This window comes from Salvelinus alpinus, chromosome 39, assembly GCF_045679555.1.
Source record: "Salvelinus alpinus chromosome 39, SLU_Salpinus.1, whole genome shotgun sequence".
NCBI classification, from domain to species: Eukaryota; Metazoa; Chordata; class Actinopteri; order Salmoniformes; family Salmonidae; genus Salvelinus; species Salvelinus alpinus.
The window spans coordinates 8700947-8716367 of NC_092124.1; the positions used below are offsets into that span (position 1 = coordinate 8700947).

A 15421-nucleotide genomic window follows, 5' to 3' on the forward strand; every position below is an offset into this window, starting at 1 on the left:
TTGTAGACCATTCAAAAGCGTTCCGATACCTTGTCCCCAAGAAAAAACCCACATGTCATGATAGCTTATAGACAGTAGTAGGCAAATGAAGGGACAAAGTTCCAATATTAAGATTTTGGAATAACATTTCTAGGGTCTATTTGCTGGTAATTGGAAATACGTCCCTTTTGAATTTCGTCCCCCGTTCCTAAACACATCCATCCTATAGTGTAGGTTTTGAAGATTCGTAATCTATGTTTGTAATCATCAGAAGAAGATTGAGGAACGGTTGGTGGACCCAAGAAGTACAAGCCCCCACGCCATTCTCCAACCTCTGAAATGTTGTCTTTGATGTGTGCATTTTGAAGTAGACCTTAACAATTATTCTCTGTCTGTCTGGTAGAGTAGTGGTTATGGTGTTTGCTCCCCATACCAGAGATTGAGAGTTCAAATCTGAGGAGAGCAATTTTTAGAGAGACATTTCTGATGTTGCCTTTTGTTGGCATGAAAGAGCTAACTTGAGGTGTGTAGGGGGGTAGGGGCTATTTCCCATCAAATAGAAGGACTGAAGTGACACCTTGTATAGAATGTCCTTTTAATAGAGTTGTGATAACATACTATGTCGTGGAGTAACAATGTCTGCAAAAAGCCAACTTTGACCTGGGGGCATGCTTTGTAGACCATTCAAAAGCGTTCCGATACCTTGTCCCCAAGAAAAAACCCACATGTCATGATAGCTTATAGACAGTAGTAGGCAAATGAAGTGACAAAGTTCCAATATTAAGATTTTTAAATAACATTTCTAGGGTTTATTTGCTGGTAATTGGAAACACGTCCCTTTTGAATTTCGTCCCCCGTTCCTAAACACATCCATCCTATAGTGTAGGTTTTGAAGATTCATAATCTATGTTTGTAATCATCAGAAGAAGATTGAGGAACGGTTGGTGGACCCAAGAAGTACAAGCCCCCACGCCATTCTCCAACCTCTGAAATGTTGTCTTTGATGTGTGCATTTTGAAGTAGCCCTTAACAATTATTCTCTGTCTGTCTGGTAGAGTAGTGGTTATGGTGTTTGCTCCCCAAACCAGAGATTGAGAGTTCAAATCTGAGGAGAGCAATTTTTAGAGAGACATTTCTGATGTTGCCTTTTGTTGGCATGAAAGAGCTAACTTGAGGTGTGTAGGGGGGTAGGGGCTATTTCCCATCAAATAGAAGGACTGAAGTGACACCTTGTATAGAATGTCCTTTTAATAGAGTTGTGATAACATACTATGTCGTGGAGTAACAATGTCTGCAAAAAGCCAACTTTGACCTGGGGGCATGCTTTGTAGACCATTCAAAAGCGTTCCGATACCTTGTCCCCAAGAAAAAACCCACATGTCATGATAGCTTATAGACAGTAGTAGGCAAATGAAGGGACAAAGTTCCAATATTAAGATTTTGGAATAACATTTCTAGGGTCTATTTGCTGGTAATTGGAAATACGTCCCTTTTGAATTTCGTCCCCCGTTCCTAAACACATCCATCCTATAGTGTAGGTTTTGAAGATTCGTAATCTATGTTTGTAATCATCAGAAGAAGATTGAGGAACGGTTGGTGGACCCAAGAAGTACAAGCCCCCACGCCATTCTCCAACCTCTGAAATGTTGTCTTTGATGTGTGCATTTTCATGTACCCCTTAATATTTAGTCTATGTCTGTCTGCTAGAGTAGTGGTTATGGTGTTTGCTCCCCATACCAGAGATTGAGAGTTCAAATCTGAGGAGAGCAATTTTTAGAGAGACATTTCTGATGTTGCCTTTTGTTGGCATGAAAGAGCTAACTTGAGGTGTGTAGGGGGGTAGGGGCTATTTCCCATCAAATAGAAGGACTGAAGTGACACCTTGTATAGAATGTCCTTTTAATAGAGTTGTGATAACATACTATGTCGTGGAGTAACAATGTCTGCAAAAAGCCAACTTTGACCTGGGGGCATGCTTTGTAGACCATTCAAAAGCGTTCCGATACCTTGTCCCCAAGAAAAAACCCACATGTCATGATAGCTTATAGACAGTAGTAGGCAAATGAAGTGACAAAGTTCCAATATTAAGATTTTTAAATAACATTTCTAGGGTTTATTTGCTGGTAATTGGAAACACGTCCCTTTTGAATTTCGTCCCCCGTTCCTAAACACATCCATCCTATAGTGTAGGTTTTGAAGATTCATAATCTATGTTTGTAATCATCAGAAGAAGATTGAGGAACGGTTGGTGGACCCAAGAAGTACAAGCCCCCACGCCATTCTCCAACCTCTGAAATGTTGTCTTTGATGTGTGCATTTTGAAGTAGCCCTTAACAATTATTCTCTGTCTGTCTGGTAGAGTAGTGGTTATGGTGTTTGCTCCCCAAACCAGAGATTGAGATTTCAAATCTGAGGAGAGCAATTTTTAGAGAGACATTTCTGATGTTGCCTTTTGTTGGCATGAAAGAGCTAACTTGAGGTGTGTAGGGGGGTAGTGGCTATTTCCCATCAAATAGAAGGACTGAAGTGACACCTTGTATAGAATGTCCTTTTAATAGAGTTGTGATAACATACTATGTCGTGGAGTAACAATGTCTGCAAAAAGCCAACTTTGACCTGGGGGCATGCTTTGTAGACCATTCAAAAGCGTTCCGATACCTTGTCCCCAAGAAAAAACCCACATGTCATGATAGCTTATAGACAGTAGTAGGCAAATGAAGGGACAAAGTTCCAATATTAAGATTTTGGAATAACATTTCTAGGGTCTATTTGCTGGTAATTGGAAATACGTCCCTTTTGAATTTCGTCCCCCGTTCCTAAACACATCCATCCTATAGTGTAGGTTTTGAAGATTCGTAATCTATGTTTGTAATCATCAGAAGAAGATTGAGGAACGGTTGGTGGACCCAAGAAGTACAAGCCCCCACGCCATTCTCCAACCTCTGAAATGTTGTCTTTGATGTGTGCATTTTGAAGTAGACCTTAACAATTATTCTCTGTCTGTCTGGTAGAGTAGTGGTTATGGTGTTTGCTCCCCATACCAGAGATTGAGAGTTCAAATCTGAGGAGAGCAATTTTTAGAGAGACATTTCTGATGTTGCCTTTTGTTGGCATGAAAGAGCTAACTTGAGGTGTGTAGGGGGGTAGGGGCTATTTCCCATCAAATAGAAGGACTGAAGTGACACCTTGTATAGAATGTCCTTTTAATAGAGTTGTGATAACATACTATGTCGTGGAGTAACAATGTCTGCAAAAAGCCAACTTTGACCTGGGGGCATGCTTTGTAGACCATTCAAAAGCGTTCCGATACCTTGTCCCCAAGAAAAAACCCACATGTCATGATAGCTTATAGACAGTAGTAGGCAAATGAAGTGACAAAGTTCCAATATTAAGATTTTTAAATAACATTTCTAGGGTTTATTTGCTGGTAATTGGAAACACGTCCCTTTTGAATTTCGTCCCCCGTTCCTAAACACATCCATCCTATAGTGTAGGTTTTGAAGATTCATAATCTATGTTTGTAATCATCAGAAGAAGATTGAGGAACGGTTGGTGGACCCAAGAAGTACAAGCCCCCACGCCATTCTCCAACCTCTGAAATGTTGTCTTTGATGTGTGCATTTTGAAGTAGCCCTTAACAATTATTCTCTGTCTGTCTGGTAGAGTAGTGGTTATGGTGTTTGCTCCCCAAACCAGAGATTGAGATTTCAAATCTGAGGAGAGCAATTTTTAGAGAGACATTTCTGATGTTGCCTTTTGTTGGCATGAAAGAGCTAACTTGAGGTGTGTAGGGGGGTAGGGGCTATTTCCCATCAAATAGAAGGACTGAAGTGACACCTTGTATAGAATGTCCTTTTAATAGAGTTGTGATAACATACTATGTCGTGGAGTAACAATGTCTGCAAAAAGCCAACTTTGACCTGGGGGCATGCTTTGTAGACCATTCAAAAGCGTTCCGATACCTTGTCCCCAAGAAAAAACCCACATGTCATGATAGCTTATAGACAGTAGTAGGCAAATGAAGGGACAAAGTTCCAATATTAAGATTTTGGAATAACATTTCTAGGGTCTATTTGCTGGTAATTGGAAATACGTCCCTTTTGAATTTCGTCCCCCGTTCCTAAACACATCCATCCTATAGTGTAGGTTTTGAAGATTCGTAATCTATGTTTGTAATCATCAGAAGAAGATTGAGGAACGGTTGGTGGACCCAAGAAGTACAAGCCCCCACGCCATTCTCCAACCTCTGAAATGTTGTCTTTGATGTGTGCATTTTCATGTACCCCTTAATATTTAGTCTATGTCTGTCTGCTAGAGTAGTGGTTATGGTGTTTGCTCCCCATACCAGAGATTGAGAGTTCAAATCTGAGGAGAGCAATTTTTAGAGAGACATTTCTGATGTTGCCTTTTGTTGGCATGAAAGAGCTAACTTGAGGTGTGTAGGGGGGTAGTGGCTATTTCCCATCAAATAGAAGGACTGAAGTGACACCTTGTATAGAATGTCCTTTTAATAGAGTTGTGATAACATACTATGTCGTGGAGTAACAATGTCTGCAAAAAGCCAACTTTGACCTGGGGGCATGCTTTGTAGACCATTCAAAAGCGTTCCGATACCTTGTCCCCAAGAAAAAACCCACATGTCATGATAGCTTATAGACAGTAGTAGGCAAATGAAGGGACAAAGTTCCAATATTAAGATTTTGGAATAACATTTCTAGGGTCTATTTGCTGGTAATTGGAAATACGTCCCTTTTGAATTTCGTCCCCCGTTCCTAAACACATCCATCCTATAGTGTAGGTTTTGAAGATTCGTAATCTATGTTTGTAATCATCAGAAGAAGATTGAGGAACGGTTGGTGGACCCAAGAAGTACAAGCCCCCACGCCATTCTCCAACCTCTGAAATGTTGTCTTTGATGTGTGCATTTTCATGTACCCCTTAATATTTAGTCTATGTCTGTCTGCTAGAGTAGTGGTTATGGTGTTTGCTCCTCATACCAGAGATTGAGAGTTCAAATCTGAGGAGAGCAATTTTTAGAGAGACATTTCTGATGTTGCCTTTTGTTGGCATGAAAGAGCTAACTTGAGGTGTGTAGGGGGGTAGGGGCTATTTCCCATCAAATAGAAGGACTGAAGTGACACCTTGTATAGAATGTCCTTTTAATAGAGTTGTGATAACATACTATGTCGTGGAGTAACAATGTCTGCAAAAAGCCAACTTTGACCTGGGGGCATGCTTTGTAGACCATTCAAAAGCGTTCCGATACCTTGTCCCCAAGAAAAAACCCACATGTCATGATAGCTTATAGACAGTAGTAGGCAAATGAAGTGACAAAGTTCCAATATTAAGATTTTTAAATAACATTTCTAGGGTTTATTTGCTGGTAATTGGAAACACGTCCCTTTTGAATTTCGTCCCCCGTTCCTAAACACATCCATCCTATAGTGTAGGTTTTGAAGATTCATAATCTATGTTTGTAATCATCAGAAGAAGATTGAGGAACGGTTGGTGGACCCAAGAAGTACAAGCCCCCACGCCATTCTCCAACCTCTGAAATGTTGTCTTTGATGTGTGCATTTTGAAGTAGCCCTTAACAATTATTCTCTGTCTGTCTGGTAGAGTAGTGGTTATGGTGTTTGCTCCCCAAACCAGAGATTGAGAGTTCAAATCTGAGGAGAGCAATTTTTAGAGAGACATTTCTGATGTTGCCTTTTGTTGGCATGAAAGAGCTAACTTGAGGTGTGTAGGGGGGTAGGGGCTATTTCCCATCAAATAGAAGGACTGAAGTGACACCTTGTATAGAATGTCCTTTTAATAGAGTTGTGATAACATACTATGTCGTGGAGTAACAATGTCTGCAAAAAGCCAACTTTGACCTGGGGGCATGCTTTGTAGACCATTCAAAAGCGTTCCGATACCTTGTCCCCAAGAAAAAACCCACATGTCATGATAGCTTATAGACAGTAGTAGGCAAATGAAGGGACAAAGTTCCAATATTAAGATTTTGGAATAACATTTCTAGGGTCTATTTGCTGGTAATTGGAAATACGTCCCTTTTGAATTTCGTCCCCCGTTCCTAAACACATCCATCCTATAGTGTAGGTTTTGAAGATTCGTAATCTATGTTTGTAATCATCAGAAGAAGATTGAGGAACGGTTGGTGGACCCAAGAAGTACAAGCCCCCACGCCATTCTCCAACCTCTGAAATGTTGTCTTTGATGTGTGCATTTTCATGTACCCCTTAATATTTAGTCTATGTCTGTCTGCTAGAGTAGTGGTTATGGTGTTTGCTCCCCATACCAGAGATTGAGAGTTCAAATCTGAGGAGAGCAATTTTTAGAGAGACATTTCTGATGTTGCCTTTTGTTGGCATGAAAGAGCTAACTTGAGGTGTGTAGGGGGGTAGGGGCTATTTCCCATCAAATAGAAGGACTGAAGTGACACCTTGTATAGAATGTCCTTTTAATAGAGTTGTGATAACATACTATGTCGTGGAGTAACAATGTCTGCAAAAAGCCAACTTTGACCTGGGGGCATGCTTTGTAGACCATTCAAAAGCGTTCCGATACCTTGTCCCCAAGAAAAAACCCACATGTCATGATAGCTTATAGACAGTAGTAGGCAAATGAAGGGACAAAGTTCCAATATTAAGATTTTGGAATAACATTTCTAGGGTCTATTTGCTGGTAATTGGAAATACGTCCCTTTTGAATTTCGTCCCCCGTTCCTAAACACATCCATCCTATAGTGTAGGTTTTGAAGATTCGTAATCTATGTTTGTAATCATCAGAAGAAGATTGAGGAACGGTTGGTGGACCCAAGAAGTACAAGCCCCCACGCCATTCTCCAACCTCTGAAATGTTGTCTTTGATGTGTGCATTTTCATGTACCCCTTAATATTTAGTCTATGTCTGTCTGCTAGAGTAGTGGTTATGGTGTTTGCTCCTCATACCAGAGATTGAGAGTTCAAATCTGAGGAGAGCAATTTTTAGAGAGACATTTCTGATGTTGCCTTTTGTTGGCATGAAAGAGCTAACTTGAGGTGTGTAGGGGGGTAGGGGCTATTTCCCATCAAATAGAAGGACTGAAGTGACACCTTGTATAGAATGTCCTTTTAATAGAGTTGTGATAACATACTATGTCGTGGAGTAACAATGTCTGCAAAAAGCCAACTTTGACCTGGGGGCATGCTTTGTAGACCATTCAAAAGCGTTCCGATACCTTGTCCCCAAGAAAAAACCCACATGTCATGATAGCTTATAGACAGTAGTAGGCAAATGAAGTGACAAAGTTCCAATATTAAGATTTTTAAATAACATTTCTAGGGTTTATTTGCTGGTAATTGGAAACACGTCCCTTTTGAATTTCGTCCCCCGTTCCTAAACACATCCATCCTATAGTGTAGGTTTTGAAGATTCATAATCTATGTTTGTAATCATCAGAAGAAGATTGAGGAACGGTTGGTGGACCCAAGAAGTACAAGCCCCCACGCCATTCTCCAACCTCTGAAATGTTGTCTTTGATGTGTGCATTTTGAAGTAGCCCTTAACAATTATTCTCTGTCTGTCTGGTAGAGTAGTGGTTATGGTGTTTGCTCCCCAAACCAGAGATTGAGAGTTCAAATCTGAGGAGAGCAATTTTTAGAGAGACATTTCTGATGTTGCCTTTTGTTGGCATGAAAGAGCTAACTTGAGGTGTGTAGGGGGGTAGGGGCTATTTCCCATCAAATAGAAGGACTGAAGTGACACCTTGTATAGAATGTCCTTTTAATAGAGTTGTGATAACATACTATGTCGTGGAGTAACAATGTCTGCAAAAAGCCAACTTTGACCTGGGGGCATGCTTTGTAGACCATTCAAAAGCGTTCCGATACCTTGTCCCCAAGAAAAAACCCACATGTCATGATAGCTTATAGACAGTAGTAGGCAAATGAAGGGACAAAGTTCCAATATTAAGATTTTGGAATAACATTTCTAGGGTCTATTTGCTGGTAATTGGAAATACGTCCCTTTTGAATTTCGTCCCCCGTTCCTAAACACATCCATCCTATAGTGTAGGTTTTGAAGATTCGTAATCTATGTTTGTAATCATCAGAAGAAGATTGAGGAACGGTTGGTGGACCCAAGAAGTACAAGCCCCCACGCCATTCTCCAACCTCTGAAATGTTGTCTTTGATGTGTGCATTTTCATGTACCCCTTAATATTTAGTCTATGTCTGTCTGCTAGAGTAGTGGTTATGGTGTTTGCTCCCCATACCAGAGATTGAGAGTTCAAATCTGAGGAGAGCAATTTTTAGAGAGACATTTCTGATGTTGCCTTTTGTTGGCATGAAAGAGCTAACTTGAGGTGTGTAGGGGGGTAGGGGCTATTTCCCATCAAATAGAAGGACTGAAGTGACACCTTGTATAGAATGTCCTTTTAATAGAGTTGTGATAACATACTATGTCGTGGAGTAACAATGTCTGCAAAAAGCCAACTTTGACCTGGGGGCATGCTTTGTAGACCATTCAAAAGCGTTCCGATACCTTGTCCCCAAGAAAAAACCCACATGTCATGATAGCTTATAGACAGTAGTAGGCAAATGAAGGGACAAAGTTCCAATATTAAGATTTTGGAATAACATTTCTAGGGTCTATTTGCTGGTAATTGGAAATACGTCCCTTTTGAATTTCGTCCCCCGTTCCTAAACACATCCATCCTATAGTGTAGGTTTTGAAGATTCGTAATCTATGTTTGTAATCATCAGAAGAAGATTGAGGAACGGTTGGTGGACCCAAGAAGTACAAGCCCCCACGCCATTCTCCAACCTCTGAAATGTTGTCTTTGATGTGTGCATTTTGAAGTAGACCTTAACAATTATTCTCTGTCTGTCTGGTAGAGTAGTGGTTATGGTGTTTGCTCCCCATACCAGAGATTGAGAGTTCAAATCTGAGGAGAGCAATTTTTAGAGAGACATTTCTGATGTTGCCTTTTGTTGGCATGAAAGAGCTAACTTGAGGTGTGTAGGGGGGTAGGGGCTATTTCCCATCAAATAGAAGGACTGAAGTGACACCTTGTATAGAATGTCCTTTTAATAGAGTTGTGATAACATACTATGTCGTGGAGTAACAATGTCTGCAAAAAGCCAACTTTGACCTGGGGGCATGCTTTGTAGACCATTCAAAAGCGTTCCGATACCTTGTCCCCAAGAAAAAACCCACATGTCATGATAGCTTATAGACAGTAGTAGGCAAATGAAGTGACAAAGTTCCAATATTAAGATTTTTAAATAACATTTCTAGGGTTTATTTGCTGGTAATTGGAAACACGTCCCTTTTGAATTTCGTCCCCCGTTCCTAAACACATCCATCCTATAGTGTAGGTTTTGAAGATTCATAATCTATGTTTGTAATCATCAGAAGAAGATTGAGGAACGGTTGGTGGACCCAAGAAGTACAAGCCCCCACGCCATTCTCCAACCTCTGAAATGTTGTCTTTGATGTGTGCATTTTGAAGTAGCCCTTAACAATTATTCTCTGTCTGTCTGGTAGAGTAGTGGTTATGGTGTTTGCTCCCCAAACCAGAGATTGAGAGTTCAAATCTGAGGAGAGCAATTTTTAGAGAGACATTTCTGATGTTGCCTTTTGTTGGCATGAAAGAGCTAACTTGAGGTGTGTAGGGGGGTAGGGGCTATTTCCCATCAAATAGAAGGACTGAAGTGACACCTTGTATAGAATGTCCTTTTAATAGAGTTGTGATAACATACTATGTCGTGGAGTAACAATGTCTGCAAAAAGCCAACTTTGACCTGGGGGCATGCTTTGTAGACCATTCAAAAGCGTTCCGATACCTTGTCCCCAAGAAAAAACCCACATGTCATGATAGCTTATAGACAGTAGTAGGCAAATGAAGGGACAAAGTTCCAATATTAAGATTTTGGAATAACATTTCTAGGGTCTATTTGCTGGTAATTGGAAATACGTCCCTTTTGAATTTCGTCCCCCGTTCCTAAACACATCCATCCTATAGTGTAGGTTTTGAAGATTCGTAATCTATGTTTGTAATCATCAGAAGAAGATTGAGGAACGGTTGGTGGACCCAAGAAGTACAAGCCCCCACGCCATTCTCCAACCTCTGAAATGTTGTCTTTGATGTGTGCATTTTCATGTACCCCTTAATATTTAGTCTATGTCTGTCTGCTAGAGTAGTGGTTATGGTGTTTGCTCCCCATACCAGAGATTGAGAGTTCAAATCTGAGGAGAGCAATTTTTAGAGAGACATTTCTGATGTTGCCTTTTGTTGGCATGAAAGAGCTAACTTGAGGTGTGTAGGGGGGTAGGGGCTATTTCCCATCAAATAGAAGGACTGAAGTGACACCTTGTATAGAATGTCCTTTTAATAGAGTTGTGATAACATACTATGTCGTGGAGTAACAATGTCTGCAAAAAGCCAACTTTGACCTGGGGGCATGCTTTGTAGACCATTCAAAAGCGTTCCGATACCTTGTCCCCAAGAAAAAACCCACATGTCATGATAGCTTATAGACAGTAGTAGGCAAATGAAGGGACAAAGTTCCAATATTAAGATTTTGGAATAACATTTCTAGGGTCTATTTGCTGGTAATTGGAAATACGTCCCTTTTGAATTTCGTCCCCCGTTCCTAAACACATCCATCCTATAGTGTAGGTTTTGAAGATTCGTAATCTATGTTTGTAATCATCAGAAGAAGATTGAGGAACGGTTGGTGGACCCAAGAAGTACAAGCCCCCACGCCATTCTCCAACCTCTGAAATGTTGTCTTTGATGTGTGCATTTTGAAGTAGACCTTAACAATTATTCTCTGTCTGTCTGGTAGAGTAGTGGTTATGGTGTTTGCTCCCCATACCAGAGATTGAGAGTTCAAATCTGAGGAGAGCAATTTTTAGAGAGACATTTCTGATGTTGCCTTTTGTTGGCATGAAAGAGCTAACTTGAGGTGTGTAGGGGGGTAGGGGCTATTTCCCATCAAATAGAAGGACTGAAGTGACACCTTGTATAGAATGTCCTTTTAATAGAGTTGTGATAACATACTATGTCGTGGAGTAACAATGTCTGCAAAAAGCCAACTTTGACCTGGGGGCATGCTTTGTAGACCATTCAAAAGCGTTCCGATACCTTGTCCCCAAGAAAAAACCCACATGTCATGATAGCTTATAGACAGTAGTAGGCAAATGAAGTGACAAAGTTCCAATATTAAGATTTTTAAATAACATTTCTAGGGTTTATTTGCTGGTAATTGGAAACACGTCCCTTTTGAATTTCGTCCCCCGTTCCTAAACACATCCATCCTATAGTGTAGGTTTTGAAGATTCATAATCTATGTTTGTAATCATCAGAAGAAGATTGAGGAACGGTTGGTGGACCCAAGAAGTACAAGCCCCCACGCCATTCTCCAACCTCTGAAATGTTGTCTTTGATGTGTGCATTTTGAAGTAGCCCTTAACAATTATTCTCTGTCTGTCTGGTAGAGTAGTGGTTATGGTGTTTGCTCCCCAAACCAGAGATTGAGAGTTCAAATCTGAGGAGAGCAATTTTTAGAGAGACATTTCTGATGTTGCCTTTTGTTGGCATGAAAGAGCTAACTTGAGGTGTGTAGGGGGGTAGGGGCTATTTCCCATCAAATAGAAGGACTGAAGTGACACCTTGTATAGAATGTCCTTTTAATAGAGTTGTGATAACATACTATGTCGTGGAGTAACAATGTCTGCAAAAAGCCAACTTTGACCTGGGGGCATGCTTTGTAGACCATTCAAAAGCGTTCCGATACCTTGTCCCCAAGAAAAAACCCACATGTCATGATAGCTTATAGACAGTAGTAGGCAAATGAAGGGACAAAGTTCCAATATTAAGATTTTGGAATAACATTTCTAGGGTCTATTTGCTGGTAATTGGAAATACGTCCCTTTTGAATTTCGTCCCCCGTTCCTAAACACATCCATCCTATAGTGTAGGTTTTGAAGATTCGTAATCTATGTTTGTAATCATCAGAAGAAGATTGAGGAACGGTTGGTGGACCCAAGAAGTACAAGCCCCCACGCCATTCTCCAACCTCTGAAATGTTGTCTTTGATGTGTGCATTTTCATGTACCCCTTAATATTTAGTCTATGTCTGTCTGCTAGAGTAGTGGTTATGACGTCTGCTTCCCGAACCATGGTGGATGCTCCCCAAGCCAGAGTTTGAGAGTTCAAATCCCAGAGAAACAGTTAATGTAGCAACTTCTTTCGTGTTGCCTTTGTGGGCCTGAAAGAGCAAACAAGAGGTATGTAGGGGAAAAGGGGCTAGTTCCCATCAAATAGCAAGAATGAAGTGACACCTTGTTTCAAATGTAATTTCAATAGAGTTGTGATAACATACTATGCTGTGGAGTAACAATACAACCATACTCTGCAAAAGCCAACTTTTACCTGGGGCCATTCTTTGTAGACCATTCAAAGGTGTTCCTAGTCTTGGTCCCCCTGAAGAAAGCCACATGTTAAGATAGTTTAAAAATAGTTGTAGTAGTAGTTATGGTGGTGAATTCCCAAAGGAGAGGTTGTGAGTTAAATTCCTTTCAAGAGCATGCCAACTTGCTTTTGTTGCCTTGACAGAACAATGTTGAGGTGGGGTTCCGGAAGGACATAGACAGCAAGGGAAATTGGATTATAAAATGTTAGGGTACAGCAACTGGTGTTGAGTAGGAGTGCTGATCTATGATCAAACCCACCCCTGTCCATATAATCTCATTCCAGAGACAACTGAGTCAGAATGATCTAGGCAAAGCTGATTGTAAAAAAGTGCTCCTCTGTACGCATTTATGAAATGTCTCAGGCTAAGAGTGCTGAACTGGAATCACTACCCCCCTCCCCCCGTCAAAGTAATGTTATTCATTCTACTCACAAATGCTAAACAGATCCTAGTTCAGCACTCCTACTTCAAGCCACCAAGTGAATGTTGGATATTGGGTGCTAAACGTCTTGAACAGTGGTTGAAAAAGTACCCAATTGTCATACTTGAGTAAAAGTAAAGATATGTTAATAGAAAATGTCTCAAGTAAAAGTCACCCAGTAAAATACTAAGTAAATGTCATTGCTAAAAGATACTTAAGTATCAGTGGTAAAAGTATAAATGATTTGACCTTCCATATATTAAGCCAACCAGACAGCACAATTCTCTTGTATTTTTATTTAAGAAATAGCCATGGGAACACTCATAATTTACAAACGAAGCATGTGTTTAGTGAGTCTGCTAGATCAGAGGCAGTAGGGATGTTCTCTTGATAAGTGTGTGAATTGGACCATTTTCCTGTCCGGCTTAGCATTCAAAATGCAAAAAGTACTTTTGGGTGCCAGGGAAACTGTATGGAGTAAAAAAAATATTATTTTCTTTAGAAATGTGGTGAAGTAAAATATAATGTTCTAAAGAAACAGAAAGAGTAAAAGTACAGATACAAAAAAAAAAAGATATAAACGGAATGTAGTGGAGTAGTTTAAATACATTTTTGTTAAGTAATTTACACCACTGGACTTGAAAGGAACACCTCAATTACCTCGACTAACAGGTGCCCCGACACATTGACTCTGTACCGGTACCCCATGTATATAGGCTCGCTGTTTTTATTTTACTGCTGATCTTTAATTATTTGTTACTTTTATTTCTTATTTTTCTTACAACTAAATTGTTGGTTAAGGGCTTAATTTCAGCATTTCACTGCAAGGTCTACACATGTAGTATTCGGCGCATGTGACAAATACAATTTGATTTGTGACACATGAAAACATGTTGTGAACCTGGTGTGACATTATTGAAGCCGTGCTGACACCTAGTGGACATCAAGAGGACCTACACTACACACACATATACACACACACTATAACCTTAAAACAGATAGGATGCTTTACATACGTTGCTCTTTTTTATTAGACACTAATATATATATCCAATAAACAGACGTTCAAAAGTCGCAATGTAAAGCAAAAACGACTGGAAAGTTATTCAAAAGCAGGTGTAGTGAATCAAGCATCTTGGGGTTACCTGAAATAGGTCAAAGTATATATTTTAAATGTTCTAATTTATTTAATCTTTATTTAACTAGGCAAGATGAACTCAACAACATCGACAGACACAAGTTACCTGCTATATTTGGGAAACAGGATTAACACAGAGAGAACTTGGCAAAATGCATGTTTCTGTAGTAAGAGTAGGTATATACAGTATCATCGGTAACAATTGTGTACAAGCCACCTAGCTACAAAAATACTGGGACTAGCGGTCATTAGTTACATTTCAACCACAGCGATTCCCTAATTGAGGCGCAACAGAGTTCACCGGCAAATGCAGGAACACCGGAAATAATAACTAAACCAACGAACGAGAAATGGTGGAGGCTAGCAGAACGAAGAGACATTTTTCCGAATAAACGTGGTGAGTGAAAAACGTAATTACATAGCTCACTCCCTACCCGGTATGTCATTCTACTGTTATACGACTGTATGCGTTTTTTGTTGGCAACCTTGATATTTACGGAGTTTTTGGAACGGATTCCTGTTGGAACGTTCCACAAATTATACCCACCCTGAATAAATGTCTAAATAAAAACCGATAACGTGGAAATTGTTGTTGGTCACTTCACTATTATTCTTTGGTATAATGGCGTTTGCAACAATTATATGTGCATTCAGCCACCTACTGTAGAGGTGGATAATAAAGTCCCCCGTCCCGTCCCCTCACAAAAAATGTGGTGTACAAAATAATACACATAACATTTCTTTAATTTAACTAAATCAGCCTGCTTTTCTGTTCTAGTCAGGTTGATACACAAGCTCAGAACGATCCTGTGAGGGCGGGACATTTCCTGGCTACAGTTGTCCTTAACAGCTTCTGCTGTTAAGTCTTGGAGGCCAAAAATCGTCTTGGCTACAGATATAATGATGTCCAGCTTATTGGACACTTGTGCAGTACAGTTAATAACTGTAGCTATAAATGCTACAAAATACACCTTATTCACAATAAGTGTATCCAGATCACTTGATTGACGTATAACATTTGCATCCACTGCCATATCTTCTTCAGAACTGTGGCCTCTTCAACTTTCTTCACCGCCTCCACATAGGAGATTTGCTGTACAGCACTGATCCTTGACACCTCAACCTCTTTCACCCTAACAGGGCACTCAGGGAATTTGGAAATATGATCCCCACCAGAAGGTGTTTAGCTTGTCTGGGAGCAAGACGTTGGTGTCCGCGACATGGCTGGTTTTCCCTTTGTAATCCGTGATTGTCTGTAGACCCTGTCACATACATCTCGTGTCTGAGCTCTGACTGTAAACACAAATTCCACAGAAGAGAATATGAAGGTTTATATAAGAAATTCTTCGCTGTAAACACGATATTATAACCACAGTCAAGCCAATCACTGTGATTTAAGTACCTAACATTATGGAGCCA

The 15421-nt window shown here is 40.2% G+C and overlaps 1 protein-coding gene across 1 annotated transcript in view; it reads left to right on the forward strand.

The window, feature by feature from the left end:
* The window catches only part of LOC139566744 (uncharacterized), a 324355-nt gene that overhangs the window by 211655 nt on the left and 97279 nt on the right, over nucleotides 1–15421 (forward strand). The window lies entirely within an intron of this gene.